This window comes from Hermetia illucens, chromosome 2 (genome assembly GCF_905115235.1).
Source record: "Hermetia illucens chromosome 2, iHerIll2.2.curated.20191125, whole genome shotgun sequence".
NCBI classification, from domain to species: Eukaryota; Metazoa; Arthropoda; class Insecta; order Diptera; family Stratiomyidae; genus Hermetia; species Hermetia illucens.
In genome coordinates this window covers 151,899,060-151,921,109 of record NC_051850.1, presented here as the reverse complement: position 1 = coordinate 151,921,109, position 22,050 = coordinate 151,899,060, and the positions used below count along the sequence as shown (strand labels likewise).

Below are 22,050 nucleotides of genomic sequence, written 5' to 3'. Positions count from 1 at the left end.
CTATTAGTTCACTAGCAATTCCGCTGAAGATCCAATTTTGTACACGCACGACACCAGTTTAAATTGTAAAATAAAGTCCTTAGCGGACAGAAAGGAGAACGGGTGAGAACTAGACACAATACCGGTTATTTCGCCGTTGACGATGATGAATAAGAATTTGAGAAGAAATTGGATAGATTTTCACGTCGTCGCAAAGGAGGATGACATTGAATGTATCACCACCAAGAAATGTGTAGAATATCTGATATGCGCTTGCATTTCAGCGATCACGTTGAAGTGGCGTTAGAAAAAGCAAAGTGTTCATTGTTTTTACGGAGACTCTTCTATGCTCCATACCTTAGCCGAAGGGTCTCAAATAATCTGCTACCCTAGTGTGATTATACTAATACTCCCCTGTGGGTTCTCTGACTGGTTTAATCCGAATGTCAGCCAGATGAATAAAATGTCGGCAAGCTTGAACATGGCTACAAGGACATATGTTTTACGAAATAAATAAGATTATGTATAAAGCTGCTGTGGTGCAAAAATCGACACGGTTCTCGTGAAATTGATGCGGAACAACAACAATACGATTCGTGGTTACATGACGAGAACTCTTGGGTTTTGATACTCCGCTCATGTTCTCAGAAACATTCGTATATCTGGACGGGAATGGTCTAATTGACGGGAATCAAGAGTAGGGTATTTGAAATTAGCCTAAAGGTACACCAAAGCTTCTTCTTTTTCTTCAGCTTTTGTCCCGTTCACAAGCGGTTTCGGCTCGTCGTGATCGGTTTCACCATTTGGCTCTATCGAATGCCCGATCTGGATGCAAGCTCGAGGCTTTTAAATTCCCATCTAGCGTATCGAGCCACCGTTGTTTCGGCCTGCCTTTTGGTCGTTTACCATCGACTTCGATATTCAGACCAATCTTGGCAAGTGAATTCTGGTTAGCACGAATTTCGTGACCACACCATCGAAGACGCCTCTCTCACAGTTTTTCCACGATCGGTGCAAACTCTACCGATCGCAGATATCCCCATTTCGGATCAAAACGTGTCACGCTACTAGTCCAACGCAACATCTTCGTCTCAGATATCCCCATTTCGGATCAAAACGTGTCACGTTACTAGTCTAACGCAACATCTTCTTCTCGATTACCGCAAGACGCCGTTCATTGTCTTTTATAGTTAGCCAACACTCAGAACCATAGAGAGCGACAGGACGGACGATGGCAATCAATGGTTAAACATGCCAATTGGGGCACCACTGTGAAAAACAATTAATTTTCTTTACTTGAAATCCAATGCACAGAATAATTTTTTCGAGGGAATTTTTATTTTCTGGGTCAACTCATTACACCACCTCAAACCATTTCAGCGACCGTTCCCCTCACGATGATTGCGTCCAAAGTAAAATCCCAAGCAAATGGCAATTTGCAAATGAATTTTATAAAAGAAGTTGCTATTCTGTCAGAAATATTTGAACTTGAAACGAATTTATTAAAAAAAGGCATAAATAAATGCATTTTTCGGGTTCGATTTGAACCATAAATCGGACAATACCCTTTTGAAGTTCTTGTTGGTTGGCAAAATATGTTGAGGGGCAACTGATTCTAGCTTAGGGAAGAATCGTTGGGTTCACATTCTAACCTCTGAGTTTTCATCATATGATTACCTCCTCACATCCGAATTTGGGATCCAATATAGTTCATTGAATTGTTTTGTGAGTGGAAAGCTGTTGCGACAAAGTTTTGAAAGCATGTTTTTTAATTTTAAATTAACTTGTTTAATCTGCGTTAGCAATATCATCATTGAAGACTAAAAATTGTCCAGTGAGTTTTATTCGAGTTCGAAAATCATTGTCATCTTGAAACCGTATGGTGGAGAAAAATCGTTGCGCATTTTCAGCCTTGTACGGTGCTTGCGCGACAAAAATTCCGCACATTAGCTCCAGTGTTAGTGTTGTGTATGTGATGTAGTGCATTGTTGTTCGGCCCCGTGTGTGGTTGCGAGAACATGGCTGCGAGCATCACACAGCTCTTTATGGTGTGACACATGAGATGAGGAAGCACACAAGAAAACCATCTATAGGTCCAACGACACACCGACACACCAATACCTGAATCACAAGGGTCATGGGCCAGTTAGCAACCTTTCCCCTACTCCACGGATACGCAATGACATTCTATGCCTCCTCGGACACTTCATTTGCTCCTCCTGTGTTTAATCTTCTTGCATTGAAAGAAAGCCTTTTGTTCTGCATAAAACTGAATAATTCTGAAAACGGATAAAAAAGGAATATATCCATTATAACGCATCTCTGAGAGCTTCATCATCAGCCCTCTTCCAAAGCAGATTTGGACATTTAAGGCTGTGAAGAATTTTTGTAATTTACTCCGGATTTATTGTGTCTTTGTCGATAAAAGTTCTGGTCATGAGGAATTCTGAAATTTTAAGGATATGCGGTGCATCAAGAATTGAAATCCAAACGGGTTTTCGAAGAAGGAATGTGACAACTCAACATACCCGAAGACTTGCTAAATATAAAGAGCTTATCTATCTACCCTTTGAGAAGATGAATTGAGATAAGATCACGCAGTTTTCTTGCCTAATTTAATTTGTCTGTTGGCGTATTCTTATTCTGAAAATTTTAGCTTCATTTCTGGGGTCGCTCAATCGGTGAGGACCATTCAATATGCTAATTAGAGATAATACCAACACCTATGTCAATATATAAAAACCCAAAGTCCTTGGCAAACTCGGAGCCACTGTCGAGATAAATAACATTATTTCACGCCATTACTTTCCCGTTTTAGTAAAACAAATAAGATGCAAACCAGCAGATTGACACAAATATTTTCATATCATACCATATGTACATACATATGTTCGCAAATATAAACACAAGTTTCGTAATAGTTTTGCATATGAATCATTAGCGCCTGAGCAAGCGTAATCCAACTGTGCATAATTTTCTGATTTCGTTAATATTCCAAATGAAACGAAAACCAAACTGAACCAGAATAGCGTGGAATGCAGGCATTCTTTGCGTTCTAAATTATCTAGAATGGAAATGAACTTCGCTTCGAGTCCAAAGTCTTCTGCGTGATTTCATTTTCGGGTTGTTTATTGGATATCCACCATTAATTTTTCAGAGAAAATGCCAAAATCTGTTCATAACATCTCGTACAGGAAAACAAACGCTTCGGGATTATTTTGGGTTTTTGGGGAAATGTTATGAAATGTAAAATGCATTTTGGTCCAGCCAAAACTTGCCTATTTTCAGTACAATTTTAGTGCTCGAAAATAAATAGCCAAAAAGTCATTGGTATTGTAGGAAAAACATCCCAAAATTACCTCTTTTGCATTATATTTCTGCTATTTTTTCAATATTTATTTTATCTTCCATTTAAAATGCCTTCTCCAATTTCCAAACTACGGAGCTGTTTACCCCATAAATAAAAGGGCTTATATTTCTGAAAGCAATAATTTGAAACCTACTGAATAGCGAGGCAGACTGGAGCTTACTGTATATATACAGTTACTCAAAAAAGTATCCGGACAATGGTTAATTTAGAATTGTAATGCGAAAAACATAGATTTGTAAAATAGTAACATAATTTCGTTTTCCAAGATAATAATATTTTATAGCAACACTTTCGAATGAGCGAAAAAAAATCATCATTTTGTTTTAGTACAGTTGTTTTTCTGAGAATTTATGTATACATGCTTGTTATGAAAGTCAAAAAAGTATCCGGACAGCGATGAATTCTTGGAAAATGCACAATATTGCAACTGAGTTGTCTTTTGATTTAACATGGTGATTAAACATTGATTAGTAGCGCATTTAATTCTTCTGTGTATACACACGTTTAATAAAGATGGGTCGGAAAACGCGGGAGATTAGTAGTGATGTTAGAAAAGTTATTATTGATCTTTTCAAGGACAATAAACCGATACGAGCGATCGCGGAAATCGTGAAAGTGAATAAATCGACGGTTCATGAAATAATTACACGCTTTAAAAAACCGGTTTTTTGATAAGAAAGGGCGATCAGGCCGTCCACGAAAGTTTATTGACCGAGAAGAAAGATGGATCGTGCGGAAAATGAAAATAAACCCCAAACTAAGTGCAGTTAAGTTGAGAGTTCAGGCGGAAAAGAGGTTTGGTAAAGTTACAAGTGTCGAAACAATTAGAAATATTCTTCGAAAGAATAATTTCCACGGTAGAGTTCCCAGAAAAAAGCCCTATATAAGTAAGCAAAATCGGCAAAAAAGGCTACGGTTTGCTATTGCACACATAAATAGGTCTTACGATTTTTGGAAAACCGTTATATTTGCCGACGAAAGCAAATATAACATATTTGGATCAGATGGAAGTAACTTTGTATGGCGGCAGCAAAATACGGAGCTGAATTTGAAAAATTTAAAATGCACGGTGAAACATGGCGGTGGTTCTCAGTTGGTATGGGGCTGTATGTCAGCAGCGGGAGTTGGCAATTTAAAGTTTATAAATGGGAAATATGACAAATATCAGCATCTCACAGTCCTTAAGGAAAACTTACTTCAAAGCGCAAGGAAAATGCAAATGGAGCATTTTTGTTATTATGAGGACAATGATCCCAAACATAACTCCTACGTTTGTAGACTTTGGCGGCTGTACAATTGCCCAAAAGTGATAGATACTCCGGTGCAAAGTCCGGATCTAAATCCAATAGGGCATTTGTGGGAACATTTGAAAAGAAAAATTCAAAACTGCAAAATTTCAAGTCTAATTACACTTAGAAAAGCTTTGAAGGAAGAGTGGGCGACGATCAGTCCACAATTTTGTGAGAAACTTGTCAAATCGATGCCTAGTCGACTAAGGGAAGTAATAAAAAATCGAGGAGGTCCAACAAGATATTAAATTTTACATTAAAGGGGTAAGTTTCCTTCAAACGCTTTCTGTCCGGATACTTTTTTGACTTTATTTTTTGTAGCGTTCTTAACAGCGGAGCTATTTTTTTTTAAAGCGGAAACTGAGAAATTTTTTTTTTTTGGAAATTTATTATAAACCAATCAAAGATAAATATAACAAATAATCATTAAGCAAATGTGCCACAATTGTTTATATTTCTTTGAAAATATCTATACAACGGTCATGTCCGGATACTTTTTTGAGTAACTGTATATATTGATATTTCCAGCCTCGTTTCGAATTAATCGTTCCCAGCACAGATGGTTGAAATAAAATGTTTGCGAGCGGATGGTTAGGCATCGCTTTTATTGAAATTCAGGACTCGGGATATAATTTATAGTCATTAAAACCAGAAGCGTCCTTTATAATTTAATTCATTAAAAGGAATTAGGTTACGTTGGAAGGACTTCAGCTGTGTTTAACCCCATAAAGTCTGCATAATATACAGCAAGATATATTCTGAGACACTGAATCATTTCGGGAAAATCCACCCTATATAATCCGATTATTATGTTATTTGTAAAGTTGGAAAATCCACAGAAACGATGAAATTCAAATAAATATAATTAAATAATATTTCCGGCTTGTGTTAAAAAAAAATGGACTAGGAGCCACGGAAAATATTAGGATGTCTAATATGACAGTTTCTTGGATAAGAAATGAATGTTCTAATTACTGACATCCAGCTAAGAAACGGCTGAGAAAAGTGTCCTGTTGTAAAATTTAGAAAAACTTAAGAAAAGAATTCGATTCGATGCCAATATTTTTGTCAATAATCGGAATTTTTAGAAAGAAATAGAATTAGTTTTCATCGCTTTAGACAGCTGAAGGCCTGCAAATTTATTCATAGCGTGCGTAGTGCATTAACCAGAGACTATTTAGATTTTTAATCAAAAACTCCAGAGAGACGTCGTTTTCGTTATGAAAAAATCTTTTTCATTTTTGTTTTTTTTTTTTATTTTTATAATTAAAATCGGTTTACTGTCTGTCTATCACACACATTTCTCTCGGGGATGGTTGCAGCGATTGAAACCAAATTTGGTAGAAGAGTGAGAACTGTGAACGCATCACGCATATAGTGAGTTACATCCGTTTATGTCGAATTTAAGGGGGCCCCATACATGCAAAAGAGGGGTGTACATTTTTTTTCATCAAATATAGTCATGTGGGATATCAAATTAAAAACGTCGCTTAGCACTTTTCGACGCCGATCTTAGTTTTGACATTTGTTGGAAATGTGGGGAGTGCGGGGAGTTGTAAGGGATCATTTCTTTAACGGACCTATTCTCAGAAACTCTTTAACCGAAAAATCTGAAGAAAAAAAAAGTCACCAGTATACAGTATAAAAACGGTTGGTACAGAGCATAAATCAGGTCATGAGTCGGTCGGAGGAATTTCCACCCTTTCTCACTGCGGAGATTACCTATCTTATCCCCAAAAAGGACACGGTGCAGGACCCTGCAAACACAAGACTGATTACTTGCTTACCAACCCTCTGCAAATTCATAATCTCCATCATTAGTGGAAGGGTCAATGCGGCCCTCGAGTTCAACAACATTCTGTCCGAGGAGCAGAAGGGCTGCCGAATCGATTCAAGAGGTTGCAAAGAGCAACTCATTATAGAGTCGGTAGTTGTAGGACAAGCAACTAGAGGCCAAAGAAAGTTCTTTAGTTGCTATATCGATTATGCTAAGGATTTCGACAGCGTCCCGCATACCTGGCTAACCAATGTCCTACATCAGTATCGCATTGATCCCAAAGTAATAAAATTTTCGGCGACAGTCATGGAAGGGTGGCTCACCACCTTATCAGTGCCTTCAGCTGAGGGTGCCAATACCTCAGAGCCTATCCATACATGCATACGATGACATCAAGTTGTATGCTGGTACTGACCTCAGAAGTCTGTTGCGAATAGTAGAAATGATCAGCCGTAACATTTGGATGGAGTTTGGATTAGACAAGTGTCGCATCCAAGCCATCCGCAAGGGTCATCACGAACCGCATGCCGGATATAGCATTGGTGACCTCCACATCCAAGCTATGACCGAGACAGAATTCTACAAGTACCTAGGAATTCTGCACGGAACCCAAGCTCGAGTTGGTGATCTGAAGGATGTTCTGCTGTCCAAACTTCTGCGAAGTGTGAAGTTGGTGCTGAAATCACATCTCTCGGGGAAGAATAAAATAAGCGTGTTGAGTGTATTCGCTATCCCTTCACTGGCTTATGCATTTGGAATATTGCCGTGGACGAAGACCGATCTGGAAAACGTCCAGCGGCGGACACAGACTACTATCTCCAAATTACGAATGAACCTGCCTCGTAACATCAGAGGTAGGAGCGCGGTTGATGTGGCGACACAAAATCATCGCCAAGTCGATTCGCTGCGCGCTTATTTTACAGCAAAGAATAGGCGAGTTCCTTGCATGCGGCTGTCTGTAAAGCAGATTGTAGACTGACTCCCCTTAACTTGAAGGGTCGATCTTTCAATATTCTGAGTGGGGTGAAGTCTGACCAAGAGCGGTTCGATGAATGGAAGTCGAAGGCAATGCACGGTAAACACGTGAATTTTTTGCGGTAGCCATTTGTCGAACAGGGGGGGGGGGGGGGGGTCCTTAATGGGAAGTGATTAATGCTATCCATTCGCACCTTCTCGTCAACTTCATGACAGAGCAAACTCCTAAACAATAGGGCTTTTCAATGAAAGAGGAAAAAGGCTAGATGCACGAAAACTACATGTATACAGCAAATTCGTTTACCGGCGCATTATTTGAAATTTTATAGTGGAGAAAAATCAATGCGCATGTTCGACCTTCTGTGGTACGTGCACGAGAAAAATTTCGCGTATTAGCTCTAGTGTTAATGCTGTGCATTGGTGTGCGGCCACGTGGTTGCAAGCACATGGCGGCTGACATTTATTTGTTCTTTCTATTTCTATTTCAAGTTTTCTTGGCTAGATGTTTAACTACCGATACCTTACCTAAAATTTTAAAATACATATGTGCAATGCATAAAAAATCCCTCTCGTGAGCTACTATTTCCAATTTCAGGCCTTATTATTGGTGAAGGTTTGAAAAATATGTGCCCATATCTTTTTGGAAAACACAGCAATCAGAACTAGTCTACATTTTATAACCGGCATTTTCTTTCAACTTATGGTATCTAAGACCATCATGCGATTCATTCAGATAAAACGCTATATAACTCTTCCACGTGTGTCACAATGAAAGTTTTGGAATACTTGAAGTCGCGTAGAAACATCAATTGCAAAACACCATACTAAGTGGCCGGAGACAATCAAGAGGGGAGAGCTAACCCAAAAACCTGAAATGATGACGAAATTGACCGTGAAGGTCCGCCAGCAAATATTGAAGATCTTTCGAAATGCTCCGTCGATACGTCCTTGCTCGCCTCTGACCGTCAAGACCGGGAATGTGGGGGGTGGACGTGCCCTTGGAACACTGCGATCCCCCGCATACCCTTTCCGGTGCATGAATCCACACTGGATCCTGAAAAATTAACAAAAAAAAGATTCGCGCGAGCCTACCCAATGCCCAGCACGCGAGCTAAAACTGGAAAGTCTAAAAAAAATACAATCTGTTACATAAGAACGTGGACACTGTTAAATAATAACAACAATTGATTTTCCGAAAATTCGCAAATTTATTGATAATTTGGTCGTCAATACTCAATGCAAACACCTCAGTAGCAAGTCCAATCTCCTGCATTGTCAATTATGGCCTGGCACCGTCGGGGCATACTTTCCACTAGTTTTTCTGCATATTCTACCGGAAAAGACCTCCAAATTTTCCGAATTTGTCGAGAAAGTTGATCTAAATTGCATGACTTGCATCTGCGAAGCTGCATTTTTATCAGAGCCCACACATTTTCTATGGGATTTGCATCCGGTGACTGAGATGGCCAATCTAAAGTGACAACTCCGTTTTGCGCCTTCCACTCGCTACACGCTCGACTCCGATGTTTCGGATCGTTGTCCTTTTGAAGGATCCAGCTTTCATTTTTCTTGATATACCATTGCTTAGCAGACAAAGCCTTTTGATATATTTTATTCATTTTTTCGGCATTTAAATGCTCGGTAAATAAGAACAAAGTACCGAAACCTTTGTTTGAGAAGCACCCTCAAATATGGACCTTGACGGAGTGTTTAACAGTCCGTTGAAGCATCCTACTGGTGGAGGTTGTCCAGGCGTGTTTGATGCTCGGAAATGCCCAGAAGGAGGATTCATCAGAAAAAAATACGTTGCTCCAATCGCGGTCCAAGTTTTCCTTCGCCCATTCCACTCGTTTTTCAACGTGTTTTGCACTCAACATTGGTTTTTCCAAAGTACTGCGATATTTCAGTTTATTGGCAAGCAAGTGCCTGCGAATCGTTCTGTAAGATATGTCAACACCTTTTCCTTTCAATTTCACAGCAGCTCCACGTAAAGTCAAAGTTGGATCTTTCGAGAACAATGCGAGAATCTTTTTTTCGTCTTTTTTTGAGACTTTGCCTGCACTTCCGCGATCAGGAAAATCATCAACGTTACCGATCTTTTTATAGCGATTTATCCACTTGCTAGCGAACTGCTTCGACTTTCCCATATATTTCGCAGCAGCAGTTTGCGTTAATTTGGGTCCTTTTTCATGCAAACATAGGAAAATTGCCTCAAAGCGAGAGGCGTAAACAGCAGTCATTTCGAAAAACCACTCAATTGAAGACTAAATTTGACAAAGAGCTGACTTTTTACAAAAAGCATGAAGGACTGAGGTGCCCTCTATGTCATAGAAAAAGAAACAGGACGCTCAGATTTTTTATCTACGTATAACAGTGACCACGCTCTTATATAACAGACTGTAACGGCTCGACCACGTGCGCAGAGCCGTAAAACTCTGTAGCCGAATGCGCGGGCAAAGGGGACGACGGATCGCATCCTCGATCGATGTCCCTTTTGGTTCAGCCTATGCTAATTATTTGAAAACGTGACAAATTCAGTTACGAATCTTTCAAGATTTATTTTCTTCCTTTATTTGGCTTTATATTCTTAAGGTTTTTAGCTGAAAAGGTTGAAATATGTCATGGTGACAAATTGAAACCACAGATGACCCACATGCTCCACAAACTAATGTGCCCTAACCAAATGATAAATTCTACTCCGTGCCAATAAAAAATCCGATCAGCCCACATAGTCAGCCGAATATTTGATTAAGTAACCAGACTGCTATCAAGAGCGCACATGCACCAAAGAAATTTAAAATTGAGTTTTCCAATATGCATTCGATAATACACACTCATATACAAATTGAAGCACTTCGCCGCACCAGGAATTTGGGAGAAAAGCAAATTGCCGGTTGAAATTTCCTCGCTGCTCGGTCACCCAATCCAATTCTGGGATCCACTTCAGCCACCAGAAATTCACTCCGTCTTCGTTATCTTCCTTTGGTTCACTTGATGGCTTCACTTTCTTTGACGGCGGATTCCTGGCTTCCGGTCCGAAATCGTTGTCGCTGCTTCCCCAAAAGAGTCCAAGGAATTCTTCCAACTCAAAATGACGCAATCCTAATAGACTCTTCGCCACCAGCTGTTTTTCCGCATCTTTTTCCTTTGAAGCACTAAAACAAACTCACTCTCTTTTTAATCCCAACCAAATTCTTCTTCCGAAAGACCAGAACCATATCCGTCCAAAGACGCCAACTCAGCACTCAACTACAAAATCCCTGTCCAGCTTATTAGCTGTCCGTCTATCAGCCGGTCCCGGTAATCTTTATTCCCCAAACATGTCCTTGAACTTAAAAATCTATGCCAGTGCAGCGAAAAAAACAACTGCCATGCCTCGCTCGGAAACAGGTCTCTTCACTATGTTGGAACATTGCGTTGCGAAAACAACACCAACGTCCCAAACTTAGGTACAAGCAAAGGAGGTGGCGTACATTTGCCCCCGTTCAATATTGACTTCCACCATTTGGAAATTAAAAGAAATCTTTGAATGGTTCAAATGTAAACAAATTGTTGAGTTTAGGGGAAAGCAACCAGTTGTCAAGTTTTGTGTAAAATAAATAAAATTACTCATTTCAAAAGTTAAATGTATAAGGTAATTGAATGTAGGGATGGGAATTGATAAGTTGAAAGGAGTAAATTGGAAAAGCTAAGGGCTAAAGGGCGAAAACATATTATTATTTTTATATATTCCGCTTCTCACTTCACAGTAGGCGTGGAGGTTATGGGGGATCAGTATGGCGAGTATGCAAGGGGACGGTGGGCCTTTTTGAAAAAGCCAGAGAAGCTGAGAAATGGTGAAATAAAATAATAAAGTTAAAAACATGAAAAGAAAAAGATGGTCATCTTATTTGCCTCTTCCTCTTTTTATGTTACGTACGAAGTACGAGCCGAAACTGCACCGCACTAAAAAGCGACCAACCACGAAGTAACAAGAGGACAAAAGCAGATCTTCACTACTAAACTGGGAAGGGGAACAGGAACGAAAAAACGCCAAGAACAATCAAATAGAAGATGGCAACGTTTCAAAACGGTAGGAGAAGGTCATCAGAGAAAAAACAAAATTATTAGATGTAAGGCAATGTGAAAATATGAATGAATGATATAGGGAGGTGCATTTAGGGCTGCTGATGGAGGAAAATTTGGCTTTATGGCAAATGTGTTAAGAACAAGTGTATAATGTACAATTAGAGTCAAACAGGCGAAAGGTTCATAAAGCTCAAACCAGGATTATGGATGCCTATTTATAGTTGGTAAAAGTGAAATTGTTGGAGTCATACCAAATTTAATTGACGCGATAAGAACGAGAATAAAAGCTAGAATTTTGTAACTTGCAAACGGTAAACATTTAGGTACCACCAAAAGATCAAAAGAACTGAAGACAGAGCAACAAAAAAATATGCTAAAATATGCGGTGAATAAAGCAAAGCGAGTGATTGTAGGAAAACGAGATTTAACTTTACTGTCAACTTTTTAGGATAAGTTGGATGAAAGCGGAACTGGATGAGTCGGCAAAACGAGCTTATTTGGTGATTGCAATTATAAATCGATGCTGCTCATAAAGAATAATATACGCATATATTATGTGAAAATATTTATTTTCAAGGGATATTGACATTCAAAGACTTGAATTCGCACAGAAGCGACAGCTTTGACCTAGTATAATTTTGTTAATAATAGTGCGATTTTCACCAAGTCTGGCAGGATCAATCTCTGTGGTGTAGCTTATATTGCTGCTTTCGTGATTTTAGGGTGAACTTAAGGGGGATTTTCCTGTCAATTACTAAAAATTATAGTAATGTACTATTATTAACTTTATTTGAGCACCATATAGTCGCAGCCTCTTGATTTTTTCAGATTTTTCGGTTGGGTAGTTTCTGGGAGTGGATTCGTTAAAGAAATGATCACTTTCAACCCCCCGCACTCACCACCTTTTCAACAAATGTCAAAACTAAGATCGGCTTCGAAAAGTACTAACCGAGAACCCCCTCCCTGAATTCGACTTAAAAGGATGTAACTCACTATATGCGTGATCGTTAACAATTTCCACCTTTCTACCAAATTTGGTGTCAATCGCTACAACCGTCTTCGAGAAAAACGCGTGTGACGGACAGACAGACAGCCAGGCACACAGTAAACACAAAACCCTAAAAATGTGAAAGCCGCTTTCCCCGAAATCGTTGCTGTTTTGTCATCATTCGAATGCAGGCTCTTGAATCCGGAGGTCTGACTAAACCGCATGGCGAGAACAGCGGCAACAAGATAGAATATCCTCGGGGCTAGATAGTGGGGGATCCGGGATTCGACTGCAGATAATTTAGACTGTATAGAAGGGGATAAGTAAGAAGGAGTCGGTAGAAAACTGAGGGGAGGGAGTCATTCGCTTGTGTGCCCACCAGAACTATATTTCTACTCTGCGGCTTTGCAGGCGTTACATCCATTTGTGATAATCTTGATAACATCTACAAGATAAATAAAGTGATAAAGACGAACTTTGCTTTGGCGTAAGAAACGAACGCGATCGCTTCTCAACTTCCATGCCTTGGGTTCAATTTTTACCTTATAGATGCTTGTGTCCCCCTGTTATTATAACAAGGAATGAACATTAGGCATAGGGTACAGACAGCTTTAAACTGGAGCTACATGCAGATGAGCTATGAATATTACATCTGGCGCAAATGTTAACTAAAGTTAATGCCTGCATATAAATTTCAATATGTGTTGGAGCAGTTCCCCGGGCAAAAGTGAGGAATACCAGGCAAAAAGTAATTTGACCTAAATCTAATCATGGAGAATGGGTAAAGAACAACTTAAGTGAATACTTTTCGAATTTCATCTTGTTTTCGACATAAGTGAGAAGTCAAAATGTAAAGCTCTCAAAGGTGAAAACTATTGATCTAAAAAAATATTCAAATGGAAAATTTAGATTAAGAAGCTCATTTATGCCCATCTAGTCCGAAAAATAAAAACCATTCCAATATTTGCTCAAATAAAAATACATTTAATATTTTAGAATATCTCTCAAGCCATTCCAGCAATAAATACTTATTCCAATTAACATACACAATGAACAGAAATAAATATCCCCGAAACACAATTGTTGGATCCCCAGTTGTATTATAGACTTAAAATATAGCAATAAAAATAATGTTTTATTGGATTAGAATTTTTTTTCGTGCCAGTTCAGATATTGCACAACCTCCACAAACTCATCAGCAAGCAATTTCTTGTTATGAAATATATCTATCCACATCGACATCCACCAATTTGTTTGAATAACAAAAACTGGTATTTTAAGTCTTGTGTTTTCCTTTTTGCCCCGATAAAACCCATTTGGCAAGAACCAAACAAAAAATTTATGAGAAATGAAAAAATATTATAAAACCAATCAGAAATTTCCTTGGAATGGTTACATAAGGGACATTATAATTGTTCGATAGGTCGGGAGTAAGTCGCTGGTATCATTTTTCAATTTCAATGCTGTGTAAAGATATTGAATGTTCTGTTTATTTATAATACTTTGCATTGACATTGATCCCCGTTTGTTGCCAGTCGATATAGATAGATATGATTGTACAAACAGTGACTACGCTTTTCCCTGGAGGCACTGGAAACACGTGTGGAGGTACTAACTACTCGCATTTCCAGAAGTACTTCAGGTATTATATTGCAATAGCATATTATGCTTTATCGCCAATGTAGAAGCTGTTACCGTGCAATATTAATTTTCAATATTTGTAATGAAAGCTTACCATCACATCCCATCACATTATATTTATTAATAACAGAAGTGGATATGGGGATCGTTCATTGCCAATGTCAATGTTTACAATATGCACAAGGACTTGTCGAACAGCAGGGAGGAGGCTGCAGCTAGTCATGATAGCAATTGATATTAGGAATGAAAAGTACAATGCTATCATCGCGGAAAATCCATACAACAATCACTTATTTTTGGGGGTTAATTTGAGAACTTGGCTCGCATACTTGGAATAAGGCTGATTGTAGTTCTAAGAAAACTGGCTGACCCAGGAACAACCAAAAATGTGGATTTGATGTTATATTGAGACTATATGGTACCAAATAAAGGTTCACTCGTGAGATCTTTGAAAAATGTATACCCTTCAAAATGGTTGCATAAATAATAATAGAAATAAATTAACTATAGCTGTACATCTAACATACCTTCAAGTCAGTAATTATTGCCTGAAAGAAAAAAGGAAAATAAATTATTAATCACCACTTGAAACCTCGCAGATATTAATAAATCAAATGATAAAAAATGACATAGTCGAGAAATGATAGTTCTATCTATTTACAGACCACATTTAAGGGGGTCATCCCGTGTCAAGGCCGTTTTTTTTTCGCCTTTTCTAGAAATTTTGTGTGAAGAATACAGGTACAAATACGAATTTTTCACCATATATTTATTAACATTTACTACACATCTCTACAGAACTTTGAAGTGCGACACTCGTGTTGAAACGCAACAGCACATTTGAGACCTGGAGGTCTCTGCCCGCCTAGATATAACCACAACCCTTATGAGACTCCCACTAGGAGGTCAACCACAACAACCGAAACCCATGAAACATAATTCTCCTGACACATTTGAATTCTGGGGTTATCCCGGTTCCGATGGGACCAATATAGCCCTGGTAAGGTTTCGTAACCCGAACTTTAGATTAGTTCCCGTGCGGAGCGTTCGCCTACTGCATTACGGTCAGCCACCACCACCACAATGTTCCTCGGCCACTTGGTTTTGGTTAAGTCGCTTCCCTCGCCGCCACTTCAGCGTACCAGTCTCGCTGACAGATGGAATTGCTCTAAAAGTGATCAGTGCTTGCGAAAGCGGAGGATGAATAAATTCTTTCGTTGAAATCTCCTTGAAATATTCCTGCCGTCTATCCGTTGGGGTTCGTCGATCGGTAAGCAAAGTACCGTTCTTGCGTTAACGCAACAGAAGTGGTCTATATTCTGTGGGCATTTGAGGCGGCTTTTGACGAGTCGATATAGGTTGATCTCTCTCGCCGTTCCGAGTGCCCAGTTTATCGATTTTGTAATAGAGCGCTGAGATGGCCAGTGTTTCAGCGACGAGAAACTTCAGTCAGAGTCGTTTTTTCTCACAGATCTTCAGTTGGACATAGCCAGTCCAAAGCCAAGTATTTCGTTTGATGAACCGCTTACCAGGATTTATGCCCCCGAGTGTTGCTTTAGCCGCTTTGTAGATTGTACTTTTTGCTTGATTTAACGAAATTGCCACCAATTAATTGACACTTCAAAACTGCGAAAGGACACTTTTATTGTTTTGCAACGACCGAATTGGTTGAATGGCAGCCTCTAGTTCTGCTGCTTCGGATTCGAATCCTCGTTGTCTCATGGAAGTTTATGTTTGACTTTGTACTTACCACGCTATTATAGGTTTATTACTTATAGAGTACTTAGTGTGATAATAATGAAACTGAAACATCACGAATAATGGGGAAAATTTACAATAAAAAAGAAAAGATTAAGGCCCGTATTATAGCAGTAACGCAACCACACCCGTATTATAGCAGTAACACAACCAAATCCCCTATTGACGTAAACACTTTAAACAGCGATGCGGCGGTTCAAAACTAATGAGACAAATGCATCATTATCATCAACGGCACAGCAATCGATATCCGGTCTAGGCCTGCCTTAATAAGGAACTCCAGATATCCTGGTTTTGCGCCGAGGTCCACCAATTCGATACCCCTAAAAGCTGTCTGGCGTCCTGACCTACGCCATCGCTGCATCTCAGGCAGGGTCTTCCTCGTCTTCTTTTTCTACCATAGATATTGTCCTTATAGACTTTCCGGGCTGGATCATCTTCATCCATATGGATTAAATGTCCTGCCCACCGTAACCTATTGAGCCTATCCACAACTTGGCGGCCATGGTATCGCTCATAGATTTCGTCGTTATGTAGGTTATGGAATAGTCGATCCTCATGTAGGGGGCCAAAAATTCTTCGGATGATTCTTCTCTCGAACGCGGCCAAAAGTTCACAGTTTTTCTTGCTAAGGACCCAAGTTTCCGAGGAATACATGAGGACTGGCAAGATCATTGCCCTGTACAGTAAGAGCTTTGACCCTATGATGAGACGTTTCGAGCCGAACAGTTTTTGTAAGCTGAAATAGGCTCTATTGGCTGACAACAACCGTGCGCGGATTTCATTGTCGGTTGTGATTTTCGACCCTAGATAGGAGAAGTTATCGACGGTCTCAAAGTTGTAGTCTCCTATCCTTATTCTTCCCGTTTGACCAGTCCGGTTTGATGTTGTTGATTGGTTGGTTTTTGGTGCTGACGTTGCCACCATATATTTTGTCTTGCCTTCATTGATGTGCAGCCCAAGATCCCGCGCCGCCTGCTCGATCTGGATGAAGGCAGTTTGTACGTCTCGGGTCGTTCTTCCCATGATGTCGATATCGTCAGAATAGGCCAGTAGTTGGGTTCACTTAAAGAGGATCGTACCTCTTGCATTTACGTCAGCATCACGGATCAAATGCATGGTTTGTTTTAAACAGAAGAAGTTGAAAATGGATCCGGTTAGACAGTCACTGGATAATAATATTCAAGAAGTAGTGCGGCATCCTAAAACAACTATTACTTTACTGGTTATAGTATATCTATAAACTACGCTTAAACCTATAACCGGCAGAAACTTTATTATGTTCTCAACTTCAAACCGGCATCTAGTATTAAGTATTCTCCCAGCTACCTGAACCTACTTTGCACAAGTGCCGGACGCTGCCCCAGAACATGTGTGGAGGCTTCATCACCCTCCTCACAGAATCTACAGATAGTATCCGTACTTATTCCTAGCTTCCCCAGGTGATAGTTCAGCCTTTAGGGACCAGTGAGTAATCCCATTATGATCCGGAGGCTCTTCTTGGTGAGGTATAAACAATCCTTCGAGCGCTTGGGTTCGTATCCCCTCATGAGCACCCTGGGCGTGTTCCATATCACCAAATAGGGCATTTCGAATTTAGTACAAGTTTGCAAGGACAACGGTTTTCAGCATCATATTGTACAGATATTTTGAACATTAATTCGAAGTTGTTGAGCGTTTTATGCAATAGGGGAGGCTAGCCCATCATTGGAATGACAATTAGGATTGGGATTGCTACGACACTCGACAGCTTCAAGGCGTCCTCATATTTCTTTTTAGCCTGCGAAGTGACTAAAGGTTAGGATTTTTTCATGCTGCTTTTAGCAGTGTTTGAACCCTGGAGTAAGCGTTTAGAAGCAGAACTGCTGCACTGGGAAAGTTTTTGTCTTGAAAAAACATCATCATCATCAACGGCGTAATAGCCGATATCCGGTCTAAGGACTGACAAGATCACTGTCTAGTACAGTAAGAGCTTTGACCTTATAGTGAGACGTTTCGAGCAGAATAGTTTTTGTAAGCTGAAATTAGATTCTGTTGGCAGGCAACAATTGTGTGCGGATTTAATCGTCATGGCTGTTATCGGTTGCGATTTTCGACCCTAGATAGGAGAAATTATCGTCTCAAAGTTGTAGTCTCATTTCGGGTTGTTTTTCCGATAATGTCAGTATTAAGTATTCTCATTTCGGGTTGTTTTTCCGATAATGTCAGTATTATTGTCAACGCCAGTAATTGGGTGGACTTGAAAAGGTTGGTGCCTCTCGCATTTACATCGGCATCGCGAATCACTTTCTCCAGAGCCAGGTCAATGAGGACGCATGATAGGGCATCTCCTTGTCTTAAACCGTTGTTGATGTTGAATGGTCTCGAGAGTGATCCCGCTGCTTTTATCTGGCCTCGCAAATAGGTCAGAGTCAGCATTGTCAGTCTTATCAGTTTTGTCGGGATACCTAAGTCCCTTATGGCCGTGTACAGTTTTACCCTAGCTATGTTGTCATAGGCAGCCATATTCCAACAGTTTTTCCATCGCTGCCCTAGAGAGAAAATCTGATCTGTTCCTGGTTTGTCTGGAGTGAAGCTTCTTTAGTATGGCCAATGATGTTCTGGGCGACCTAGCAAGATAGCGGAGAATATCTTATAGATGGTACTCAGCAACGTGATACCTCTATAATTGCAGCACTGCAAAAAGGAGATACCACTTTTTATGTATGGAATGTCGTTAGGAATTGATTCGCTCTCGCACACCTTGAGCATAAGTTGAACGACTTGGTGTAATTGGTCGCCTCCGTATTTAACCAATTCGGCTGTAATTCCTGTCTTGCAAAACAGTAATCCATTATTTACGAACGGATTTTCGTGTCAATTTTCTGCTGAACTGAAGTAGACCCAGCGAGGGCTACATAGACTTGATGATAACTCGGGAGCCCCCAACTCTAAACGAACTAAGCTTATGACTGAGAAAAGTAGCGATTTCGATCTAGACGAGACGACCTACCCAAGGGGACAAAGGTTTAATAAGAAACATTTAAAATCAAGACCTTGAATAAAAATTACTTTGGCTGCATCTGCATTCGCGATGTAATTTTCCCAGTCCTTTAAGATATTTCCCGGAGTTAATTTGACATAAAAGTAATGATTATGAAACCACGAATGTTGCATGGAAAGAAAAGCCAAAGCGATAAAGGCTTTCGATAAATTTCATTTTTGGCGGATAGACGTAGTTACTGTAATTAATTTATGAATATTAAGATACTTTGAGATGTTCACATAAAAACTTAAGTAAAATTTTGGTACGTGGAAAAACGTTATTTCTTCCCAGGAGAAACTGTTTGCTAAAAACTAATGGTACTAGATTTAAATCAGCAATCATCTGATTAAAATAATTTGCCATTATCCTGAGAGTGCTCTTAAACCGCATTACCCACAACTTATGTATTTTTTCAAGCCCCGCTTCCAACCACTTACCTCTATTTCGTTATCGTTCTTACTGACAGCAGACGTGGTTGTTTTGGAGAGGAGTTGACATGAACCCAGTGGTTGACTTCTCTCCAAAAACTTGCCGAAATAAATGAAGATTTCTTTCCGACTGGAGCTGATAAGATTTTTATAAAATTCTTTAATTTGTTGTTTCCCTTTGACGAGAAAAGTTTCTGTTTCAGAACCCCGGGGATTTCAGTGATCAGCATATCATGATAGAAAATGTTCTCTCAAATGACACGTCTGTGTGTTGTGCTTGCGTGAGCGAGCAATCTTCGATTTTAACTTTTTTGCCCTCTCTTGAGACCGAAGTAAACTTTAATTTTGGGAACTTTGGTCTAGCCTCCGAGAAAATCACAGCATAACCAGTGAATGTTGTCAAGGTCTCATTATAAACTCGGTCAGCATGCCTAGGTACTAGTTGTTCCTCAGATCATGAGCGCTTACAGATGGAATACACAAACTGCTCCTTTAATTTTCTAGTCTTGTAACCTCTCGATACCAAACTGAAGTGATATTACTTGAATAGTTGGAAGAGCAACTGAATTAACCGAGTTCCGGGAAGCAGAAGATGAACACGTCACGGAGTTTGCCTGCTCTCTGCAGAACAAAGCTTTTGATAGCCACCCACACACCTGACTAATTTATGCCCTTCATCTGTACCACATTGATCAGAAACTAATAAAGTTTTGCGACAGTAATGGAAGAGTGGCATACCACCTGGTCAGTGCGCTCATCTGAGGATATCAACACTTCAAAGCCCATCCGCATACAAAGAGGCATCTTCCAAGGGGATTCATTGAATTCTGGTTTTATATGGCACTGAACCCCCTTTCATAGCTGTTGCTTGAGAGTATGGTTTTGCAATAAAATATGGCTTCACGCCAAGTGCGAGAGGGCAAACTTGATGTACTTAAATGACATCAACTTTTATGCTGGTACCTTAGGATTCTGTTATGAATAGTTGACATGTTTAACCGTAACATTCGGGTGAAGTTTGGATTGGACAAGTTTCAAATTCAAGGCATCCAGATTCGCATGTCGGATATAGCATTGGTAACCTCCACATTCTAGGTAGGACCGAAACAGGACTTCTACAAATATCTGGGAATTGTGCAAGGAACCCAGGCTCAAGTTGATGATTTGAAGGATGATCTCCGGTTCGGACTCTTGCAATGTGGTCAGCGTTGCACCTGCTGGAGGTTATTATCTTGATTAGGTTCGGGTACTCATTCATAGCCGTGTCGGCTGGTATTCGACCGCCACTCACTATATAAATCCCTCTGCCACCATTGAGATTTGTACTCCGAACTTTCGCGTGACAGCCCGGGGTCAATTTCTTCGATTTTTGAAAGACTTACTAAATGAAGCATGTATTTCCCTTTTCGACATTTTTAGAAACAACGAGGGTACACGAGACAAGGGTATACTGCTTCATTATATTACTCTCAATAAAATCGCATGGAATCTGCACTCCAATCTGAAATCTCATCCAATTGACGTTTTCTGGAAGAGAAGGTATCGTAAAGCAGTAAATCTTGGTCCTCTCCCGTTTGTGATAAATAAATTAAGAATGATGAGGCAGGTTAAAGGAATAATAACTACATCATGGCGAATATGGTTGAAGATACGAGGGATCGTTCTAAAAGATCATTTTTAAAGAGTTATTTTCAACATATGTTCTATTTGTTATGTGGATTATGCAATATTAATCATTTTATTGTAATTACATTTTCCTTGTTTCAATCTAGAATTTTATTTTATTCCATAATTTTTTTTTCATGCTTTGTCGTCACACAAAATTAATTCTGATAAGCAATTTTATTCCCCTTTTGTATATTATTAACGCAGAGTGTTATAAATATTTGCATCTTCAAGATTTTATCAGCCTTAAATTATGGGCGCATAATTCTTATCGGTCAAAATAGACTTTCTGATAATGTGCATTTATTTGCAATACGAAAAGAAGCTTGTTTTTTTCGGGTCGTAAACTTTTGTTTTCATAAACATACTGAATTCGGATTGTGGAATGATTCAAATTTCAATTTTTCAGAATGGGAGGGATTCTAGTGTAGATTTTTTATGATTCGATCGATTTCAAAATATAGTACGCATCATGCTATATATTATAATTTATGGATTTGTCAGACGTTGAATTATTTTCCCACAATATTTTCAGGCAGAAACCTTCTTAATTGAATTTTGAACTTATATTATTATTTTGAACTGGCAGCACTGTGCACCGAGAGTACCTAACCATACCCCACTTTTATCAGACTTTCAGGTTCCGAAGGTCAGTGGCGCGTGAACGACAACACGATGAACTTGGGTAACTACGAAAAAAGGATCGCAATTATTGCGTTCCACCAATGTGGGAATACGCCGAAAAAGATTCATAATTTGTTAAAGAAGCTGCCGGTAAACGAACGATTGGTTTTCAGGACATTAGCTCGACACCGCGAAACACCTGATGAGGTCGACAGGCCGCGGGAGGCGTGCTCGCGATCCGTACGTCGTCCGAATGTGTCGTGCATGCTATGCGTGAGTGTGTTTGTCGCAATCCTCTCCGCAAGCAGAAACGAATGTCCGCGGAAATGGGCGTTTCAACTCGAAGTATGAGTCGTATTTTATGAGAAGATCTCGGTTTCGGTGCGTACCCGCTCACAAAGCCAAGATAATTCAGCAGTGGTTAGCGCATGTCCCTGACTTCATAACCGCGGATAAATGGGCC

The 22,050-nt window shown here is 39.7% G+C and overlaps 1 protein-coding gene across 2 annotated transcripts in view; it reads right to left on the bottom strand.

Annotated features, from left to right (window-relative positions):
- Positions 1–22,050, bottom strand: part of LOC119650296 (glutamate synthase [NADH], amyloplastic) — a 183,983-nt gene that overhangs the window by 145,587 nt on the left and 16,346 nt on the right. For both annotated transcript variants that reach the window (XM_038052932.1, XM_038052934.1), the window contains exon 2: positions 14,615–14,635. The gene's annotated coding sequence lies outside the window, so the exon portion shown is untranslated. The remainder of the gene's footprint in view (positions 1–14,614; positions 14,636–22,050) is intronic.